Consider the following 9611-nt stretch of genomic DNA (forward strand, 5'->3'; position numbering starts at 1 on the left):
CCTCTCGTCCTAACCCAACCAGCACCTCCAAGGGCTCCAGTGGATGGAAACAATAAATTTTACACTGACCATCGCGACCCAGAAGGGAGGCTAAGATCCCGGCAGGAGGTAAGCTCCGGCCACCCCCAGAGACGTGGTAAAAAGTGCGGGGCGAGCCCAGGAGAAGCAACAGCAGCCACGAGAAATGAGTCAGCAGGTCCCCGGGCACCAGGGCAAGGAGCAGACCTCCCGAGGGGATTAACAGAACTCTGCGTGTCTGTGTCACGCTCCCTCCAGCCAAACCCCACCCCCACCCCCGGATCAGCGCTGCCGCTGGTGGGAGCGGGCCCCGCAGCATCCTCGGGGGGTCGAGGGCCCGGCCTAGCCCGCGGGGCTCTCCCCGCACGGGACCCCAGGAGGGGGACAGTCACCTCCAACGGGGAAGGCTCTGGTCTCAAACTTCCATCAGTCCAACCGACGGCCAGCTCCCTGCTCTCAGGACCGGCACAAGGACCTGCACGGGAGGGCTCGGCGACAGTGGACGGTGGGTGACCCAGGCTGACCAGCACGGGGTGTGGCGTAGCCCTCCAGACAGAGAACAGCCAGTTCACAGGGAAAGAGGCAGGCGGCGGGCTCAAGGGCCTGCGAGAAAGCTCGAGCGACTTCATCCACACCAGGAGGCCGGAAGGGGAGCCTTTCCAGTGTCGTATGTGGAATACAAGAGCTGTTGCCTCTGCTGTCCCTGCGAACTGCCGCCCGTCACTGGTGACACTGTCCTGACAGGTGCGGCAGGTGGCCTCCAGCTCGAGGCGCTGTAATCACACACTCACGGTGTGACCTGACCACACGTGCTCCTCTGATGTCCAAGGCCCGCCTGGCTCCGAGCACGACGTGGCTGCTAACTTAGTTAAGGGCACGGTCCTCTAAGCTACAGCTCACCTGGCCACCCAGGTCACCGCTCACGTGGCCACCGTCCCCACCTCCTCGCTGGCCACCCTGCTTTCTCTCTCTCACCCACCTCTGACTTTTCTCCTTACAGCAGCCACAGCCATCCTTTCAAACACAAGTCCAGAAGTGTCACTCTCCCACCCAAGAGCACCCAGTGGCTTGCCATCGCACCTAGAGTCACCAGGGTTGGTGCCACTCCTTCCGAGTCCCCATAGGGTCCGCCCAGCCACCCTTCCAAGCACCTTTCCCACCACGCTTCTCTGGGTGGTTCTTCTCTGGACACGCCCACCTCCTTGCTGCCTCGCCTCAGGGCCTTTGCACTGGCTGTTCCCTCAGCCCGAGCTCTCTGCCCCCTCGATGTTCACGTGGCTCCCCCTCAGTCCCTGGTCACATATGAGCCCTCAGACGGGCCTCCGTGACCGCCCTGTCTAACCGGGGTTCTGAATTCACCACTGCCCACCCTCCGCCTCCCGCTATATTTCATGCGACAGCACAACCTATCAGTTACCTTCTCTTTCCTTGACTTGAATGTCACTTCCACCGAGGCACGAACCTTGGCCATTTGGTTCCACGGTAAACCCCAGTACCTAGACTGGTAGGTCTCAACCGGGGGCAATTTTGCCCACCAGGGAACACTTGGCAATGTCTGGAGTTCAGCTGTCACAAGTGGGGAACGGGGCAGTGGTTGCAACCCACATCGAGTGGGTGGAGGCCGGGGACACTGCTAAACATCCTACAGTGCACAGGACAGCCCTCACCACAGAGAATCATCCAGCCCAAGAGCCCATAGTGTCCAGGGTGAGAAACCCTGGCCTAGACACACAGCAGGGACCCAACAGATACTGGTTGAATAAAGAAGTAAATGAGGGAGTGAGTGAATGAATGAATGAATGAATGAATATAAAGGCTCACGTCTCATGGAAACGCCTTTGTAGTCCTCAGGATATCGGTGGTCTTTTCTCAGGGTACTAACATTTCACTTAATTTTTCATCCAACGAATATTTAATGAGCACTTACTCTGCCACGTGCTATGTGCTGGGTTTACAGTGGTGAACAAAGCACACACGGTTCCTTCCCTCACAGAGCCTACAGTGCAAAAAAGAACATTCTGTACAAGGCATCTGGGGGGGACCTGGGCTGTTCCCCAACTCTGTCGCCACTGGTCACGTGACCTTGGACAAGTCACCTGACTTCTCGGGACATCTCTTGGTCATATGTAAAATATAAGGGTTGCTTTGATTTTTGAAGCTAGCTAGCTTCCAACATCTAAATTCTATGCATTTAATTAATCCCAGAGGTCTTTTCCTGTTTGGCATTTTTACATTGGTATAATACCACAAGCATTGATTACAAAAGCTTGAGGAATCCACACACCCATCAAGAGGGGACTGGTTAAGTAAACTTGCACACCGTCCACACTCTGGAACATGCTGTGAGCGAGCTGATGTACAACAGCTTCCAAACAGCAGGACTAAGAGAAACGAGGTCTATCAAGTACATTACTCTCCCAAGTACTTTCACAAGAAAATGGAATGAATGAATGAATCAGTGCTACATGATACAACACAGCTGAATCTCACAATCACGCTCAGTGCAGAAGCCAGACATAAGCGTGTACAGATCATAGGACTCCAGGTATATGAAGTTCAAGAACAGGCGAAAGGAAACTGTGCTGACAGACATCAGCATGGTGGTACCCTCCAGCCAGAGGATTTGACTAAAGGAGGGCAAGATGAGGCCCTGTGGGAGTACCAAGAATGTTCTCTTCAGCTGGTCAAAACCAACTGAATTAAGATCCACGCATTTCATTCCATGTAAATTACATCCTAGTGAAGAAAAAAGAAAAAGGAAAGTGCTACGTACATTCTACAGACGGATGTATTTGCATAGACATTTTCTGAAACAGTATATAAGACAGTTATCAGTGGTTGCCTTTGGAAGTGGGATGGGGGACCGGGAATGGGAAAGAGACTTTGTTTTCTTTCCATAGCCTTTATCCTGCGTGAAATCCTCCCAGAAAGCATCTATTACTATTTCGATGGAAAACAAGTCATTCAAAAACTACTTATCACTCTCTAGAAAGGAAACCACCCCTGCCCTTAGAAAGGACAACTTATCTCTGGCCAGCCCCTGACAATACAGTCAAGCAAGGGTTTGATAATAAGGCCACCACACGTCAGAATTTGCAGAGGGCTCATACACACCCACCCTCCTCGCCACTAACTAATCTCCCTGGGTCTGGTTTGGGAGGGTGCAGGGCTGGAGGGCTGTTGGGCAAGCTGGGAACCTCCGGGCCAGCAGGTCTCACCTGGGGCCTCAGGTTCGTGCGATCAAGGGCACCTGGAGCTCAGGTTAAGAATGCTCCCCTTGGGGCTTCCCTGGTGGCGCAGTGGTTGAGTCCGCCTGCCGATGCAGGGGACACGGGTTCGTGCCGCGGTCCGGGAGGATCCCACATGCCGCGGAGTGGCTGGGCCCGTGAGCCGCTGAGCCCGCGCGTCCGAAGCCTGTGCTCCGCAACGGGAGAGGCCACAACAGTGAGAGGCCCGCGTACCGCAAAAAAACAAAAAACAAAAAGAATGCTCCCCTTGGGCTTCACCCTCAGATCTCAATCAGAATCCCTCACATGTCCAAGAGTCTATATTTCTTTTCTACCTTCTTCTGAATTTTCTATTGTGCACATTTTCAAATACACAGCACATTATGGAGAAGAGTCCAATTAATAACACCAATCAGATTCAACCAGTGTTCCTATTTGACTGTATTTGCCTCTTCTCGCTCTCTCTCCATTCAATTGAACTGTTTAAAAGTAAATTATTGTGGTTCTCAAAGTGTAGTCTGGGAACACCATGAGGTCCCCAAGGCCTTTTAAGGGAGTCCATGCTGCCAAAAACATTCTTATAATAATTGTACATTTTTATTTGCCTTTTTCCATTCTCCTTCGAGGGTACAGTGGAATTTTCCAGAGGCTACATGACATGTGATACTGCAACAGACTGAATGCAGAAGCAGGTTTGAGAATTCATCTGTCTTCTATTCAGCCATACATTAAAAAGATCTCCAAAAATGTTAAAAAAAAAAAAAACACTTTAAAAGTAACTTATTGCTCTCATTGACACTTCACCCCTAACTACTTCAGCATGCATCACTGAAAAATAAGAGTCCTGTACATATACACGTGTTAGTTATCTACTGCTGTGTAACAAATTACCCTGAAACATGGCAGCAGGAAACAACCATGTCTCATCTCACTGTTTCTGTGTCAGGAATGAGGAGTGGCTGAGCTGGGTGCCTACCACACCACAAGCTTATGGCATCTAATCAAATTTACAACAGTCTCCTCGCATGATCTAGGAGGCAGGCACATAAAAATAACCCAGGTGTCCCCAAAGCCTATTACTGATGTTTGTTCAAGCCAGGATCCAATCAAGGGCACAAGTTATAGCTGGTTATTGTCATGGACTGAATGTATCCCCCAGAATTCATATATTGAAATCCCAATCCCCAATGTGATGGTATTAGGAGGTGGGGCCTTTGGCAGGTGATTAAGTAATGAAGATGGAGCACTCACGATGCAACTAGTGCCCTTATAAGAAGAGGCCAGAGAGCTCTCTTCCCACCATGCGAGGACACAAGAAGGCAGCCATTTGCAATGCAGAAGAGAGCCCTCACCAGAACCCAGCTATGCGGGCACCCTGAGCTCAGACTTCCAGCCTCCAGAACTGTGAGAAATAAATGTCTGTCGTTGATGAGCCACCCGGTGTGTGGTATTCTGTCACAGCAGCAGGGCTGCCTAGGATAGTGATTCCAGCGCTTAAGTCTCATTTGATGGAGGATCCGCCTCCATTTTCTTTTTTTTCTTTTTTAACTTATTTATTTTATTTATTTATTTTTGGCTGCATTAGGCCTTCCTTGCTGTGCAGGGCCTTTCTCTAGTTGCGGCGAGCGGGGGCTACTCTTCCTTGCGGTGGGCAGGCTTCTCACTCCAGTGGCTTCTCCTGTTGCGGAGCACGGGCTCTAGGCGTGCGGGCTTCAGTAGTTGTGGCACATGGGCTCAGTAGTTGTGGCTCACGGGCTCTAGAGCGCAGGCTCAGTAGTTGTGGCGCACGGGCTTAGTTGCTCCGCGGCACGTGGGATCTTCCAGGACCAGGGCTCAAACCCGTGTCCCCTGCATTGGCAGGCGGATTCTTAACCACTGCGCCACCAGGGAAGCCCTCCTCCTTTTTCATTTTCTTTCACATCATTGACTGGGTGCAGAGACAGCGCCCAATGACCCACATAGCGTGCCAAGCCATTCTGGGGACAAGCTACCTGGCCGGCTGTGGGCGCCACCTGTAAAGAAAATGGCTGGAAGTGGACAAAGGAGGCTGCCTGTGCCCCGGCCTCTGCACACTGGCTCCTTCTCGCTAAAGAACCAACCCTCCCCCAGGCGAGCAATTTTTATGGGGCCAGGAAGAGGCAGAGAGAGTGAGCTGAGGGCAAGGGTACTGGGGGAGGGGCACACCACAGTCCCAGGCCCGTGGGAGGGACAAGGATAATTGTTTGATTATAAGCTCCCTCCCCCAAACCCACTACACATAGCCCATGCCTCGCGATGCCACTGCCATGACTGCTTCCTGTCTCCCGGGAGTTTCCAGCTTGCTGACCCTCTTACATCCATCTGATCCCCCCAAGAGCCGAAGAAGCAGGACCAGCAAGTACAGTAGCCCCATTTACATTTTCGGCAACGGTTCCAAGAGGTGAAGTGGTGCAGCAAAAGCCGCTCTCTGAAGTGTCAGAGCCAGACCTTTAGCGGCCAGTCCTACACTGGAGCGTAAAGCGCGTGACCGTGACGGCCACAACGGGCACCAGCACCCGCGTTACCTCCCTCCCTCCCCTCGACACCTCCACACGGGTCCTATTCCCACTTTTGCAGATAAGGATGGGGACCCTGGTCTGCCCCAGTTCCCGACACGCTGGTGTGCTGCTTGTGCTCTTCCCTCCTTCCCTGACACTCTGGCAAGCTAGCTTCCCAGCTACGACTGGCACACAAGACAGGCCTCCCCTTTTTGACTGAAGCTACTTCTGGAACCCCAGAGCATAAAAAAGTCTCTGCATTGACAACATCATGAAAGGGAATCGGATCTCTGACCAAGGGCTCAGCATGAAACAAATCATAGGAAAATGAATTCTAGAATACCAGAGCCAGAACATCTAAGATCGTCCAAATCAGTGGTTCTCAACCAGGGGCAATGGAGCCCCACGAGGGAACAAGTGGCAGGGTCTGGAGACATTTTTCATTGTCACAACTTGGGGGGCGGGGGCCACTGGCATCTAGTGGGTGGAGGCCAGTGATGCAGCTAAAGAAACATCCTCCAGAGCACAGGACGGTGCCCACAACAAACAGATTTATCCAGCCCCAAACGTCAATAGTGCCAAGGCTGAGAAACCCTGATATAAATTCCTTGGTCACTCTGGGGACAAGAAAACTGACTCCCAAAGACACAAAGTGACTTGTCCCAGGTTCCACAGTCCCAAAGCCAGAAGTGGAATCAGGTCTCTACTATATCTGTCTCTCATCTGCTCTGTCTAGGGTTGGGCTGGGGGACAAGGGAAGGTAGGGGCCTGAGGACCTTGACTCTAATAGCCAACCTGAACCAAATGAAGAAAACTGCAGTAAATTAATTACTGAATTACTGCAGCAACACATCAGGGTGTCCAAACGCTGAAAGAAATGCCTTATTTAATTATCAACTAAAATACCATTGCCTTACAGGTCCTCCCACAGTTGCTGGATGGGTCAAATGATCCATGGTGTGAGTTCCAATACAATTCAGTGATACCACGGCTTCCAGAGGGGTCACGTTTTACAGGAAAGAACGCCACATTCTCCTCCTAAGGGTACCCACACATGTCCTGGCCGCGGGTCGTTTGCGAACCAGAGAAAGGAATGTAAACACAGGCCTGAACTCTCAAAAGAGTCCATTAAAATCCCACCTCCTGTCCTGCTAAAATTGAAGTCAGCTGATCCCTCCTCCATCTGCCACTGCGTCATCAAGCCCCTTCTTTCAGCAAGCAAATTACTTAGCAATGGAATTAAAAAGAACACTGGAAATTCATGGATTTTGGTGTTCATTTCCAGCTCCACCCCCTTCTAAAGACCTTTTTGTTCTTAACAGATGTAGCTGGTTTGCACTCTCCTACACGCACATTGGAAGCTTTATTTTATTTTATTGGATACTGTTATTTTTTAATCTATTTAAAACACCCGGAGAAAACAAACACATTTCTGACATATCCCCTTTAAATGCCGGAACCTTGCAAAATAATGCCAAACAATTTAGACCGCACATCTAGCTCTTCAAATGCTAACCAAGAAGTTTCCATTCCATTTCAAGCAAAGCAGCTTGGCTTTGAAAGAAATCAGGCTGACCACTGAGGACAAACCCCTGTAAGGAGAATCAGTAAATGTGTCATTATTTAAGAAGCACAATGACCGTCGGTAGACAGTTATCTTTGACGAGCAGCCCCTGTCTCTCCTTACAATGCCTGTACTGTGATCATTCCTGATTTTTTTCCCCTCCTGTGAAAGAGGCCCGGGTCTTTCAGTCTGGCCCGTGCCCACTTTCCCAGGGTGCGCCTGCCAAGACCCAAGTCACGCGTGAGCCTGCAGCAACCGCCCTCCGCGCCCCCCTGCTGCCTGGTGCCTGCAGCAGCCGCAGCAGCCAGAAACCCCACTTTCGCCGACGGTCTGCAGGGGCTCCTCCTGCAGAGTCCCTTACCTGCAGTGCCGCATGGCGCAGGCCGGTCGCCCACCTGCACCGCATCCTAGAGCATCCTTTCTTCGGCTCAACGGCTGCGAGCGCGCTGACGTCACCGGGAGGCGGGCCCACGCCGCCACGTGACGCCCTCGGGGCGAGGAGGGGAGGGGGGCGGGGGAAGACCCTGGAAGTCCCTGTAGGCGAGGAGCGAGTGGCCGGGAAGCCTCGCTCTGGCCTCCTTTCAGGGCGGTGTGTTTGGTATGGGCAGCTGGCCTAGCCTTCCACCAACTGTGGGAAACAAACGGCACACAGAAGGGGAGACCCAAATGACTCCAGGCTCCACGCAGGTAATAGGATTTCAATAAGGGGATTAGTAATGAAAGGAAATAATTTAGTCTTTTATTTTTAAGAAGTCTTTATCAAATGCAATGGAGAACTAAATAAATAAATCTATTTTGTGCAAATCAAAATGACAGTTAAAATACAGAGTGCGTATACATATTTTGCATAGAGGGTCCATGTTTCAAACCGTATATCAAATACATTAATTTGAAGCATATTCACTGTGGAATGTAATACTAATTGCACTGATGAATAATGCTTGTAATTACTCTCAATACCTGCATTCCAATATCACCGTGTTTTTGCCGAAGAAAACAACAGTGACACCACGTAGTTATACTTCTTACTTGAACATTTGACTGTTTAAAGTAAAGCGCTAGTGCATGAGCACGGTTGTACTTGTGTCTGTTTTCCTAAATCTTCTGGCAAAGAATTTGATCTCTCAGACATGAAAGTTAATTCGCAATAACTCACTATTATACGTTTTCTAATTTTTATCACATTCTGCGAAAGTGAGTCATCTATTAAAGAAAATATGTACAATGTCAATATTTCTCATTCACAACTGAAACAGCCTTGCCTAGACGGACTTAGAAAATTCCAACTGTGATCATTTCATAAATTTGAAATGGCATATTTCAGACTTAAACTGTGAAGATATCAAGTTTCTTGCCAAACCACATAAACGTTCTTGAAATGTGAAAGAGCAAAAGCAGGAACTGTTTTTATTTGTATTCCAGTTTCATATAGATTAGTTTCCTTTCGTTTGAGTTCAAATTGCAATTTTAACATTCCCTTCGCTGGCGCCCCTGAAAGAGATGTGAAATGGGTTGTTTCACAAGCAGGCCAGGGTTACTTACTTGCTATTTATTGCGGCAGCTTTCATGTCCTTCTATATTTAACCCCGGGCCCTTTTACCACCATCCCCTCCTGATTAACCACATTTCTGTTCAGAAGGTCAGTCTCTAATTTGGGGCTAAATAATGGCCCTTGTCTCGCACAGCGATCGATTATTTTCAACTCGATTTGAAAAATCAACAAAGTGGCCGTACAGTATTCCAGGTCCTTCCTCTCATTTGTTTTTCTGAGTGATAAGCAACTTACCTTTTGCTTTCAGATTCCTGAGACATAAAATTTAAATGCTACCGAAATCCCCTGCTCCAGTGGGTTGAGGGTCCGCTAGAGAAAGAAACTGACAAGCTCATTTTCCTGCCGGAGGCAAAAGCCGATTTCAGCCTTCGGCGCGCGGGGCGGGCCCCCACTACCCCGAGCCAAGAGCCAGGCTGCGAGCGTCACGTGCTCCGTCCAGCCACTCAGCCCTGCCCGGCAGGCTGGGTCACCTCGGCTCTGGAGGCCGGCCCTTCCAAACCTCATACAGTCGGTTCCTCCGGGTGCACAGAGAACCCCCGCGTCCCCGACACGGGACGCGCTGCCCGCTGGGGTTGGGCTGCCGGGACTACGGTGGTGGGAGTTCCAAGAATCGACGGGAGCTGGGACGCGGGGCGGTCTATAAAATGCCCTCCGAGGTCCGAAGTGACTTGCTCTGTGTTCCGGCTCGGCGGAAATGACTCAAGCAGAGGCACCTTCCTCGTCGTGGGGCGACT

At 50.6% G+C, this 9611-nt stretch overlaps 1 protein-coding gene across 1 annotated transcript in view; it reads right to left on the reverse strand.

The window, feature by feature from the left end:
* CLCN4 (chloride voltage-gated channel 4) overlaps positions 1 to 9261 on the reverse strand; it is a 73515-nt gene extending 64254 nt beyond the window's left edge. The window contains exon 1 of the mRNA XM_060002228.1: positions 9112 to 9261. The gene's annotated coding sequence lies outside the window, so the exon portion shown is untranslated. The remainder of the gene's footprint in view (positions 1 to 9111) is intronic.
* Between the last annotated feature and the right edge of the window lie 350 nt (positions 9262 to 9611).

Source organism: Delphinus delphis, chromosome X (assembly GCF_949987515.2).
Source record: "Delphinus delphis chromosome X, mDelDel1.2, whole genome shotgun sequence".
Classification (NCBI taxonomy): domain Eukaryota; kingdom Metazoa; phylum Chordata; class Mammalia; order Artiodactyla; family Delphinidae; genus Delphinus; species Delphinus delphis.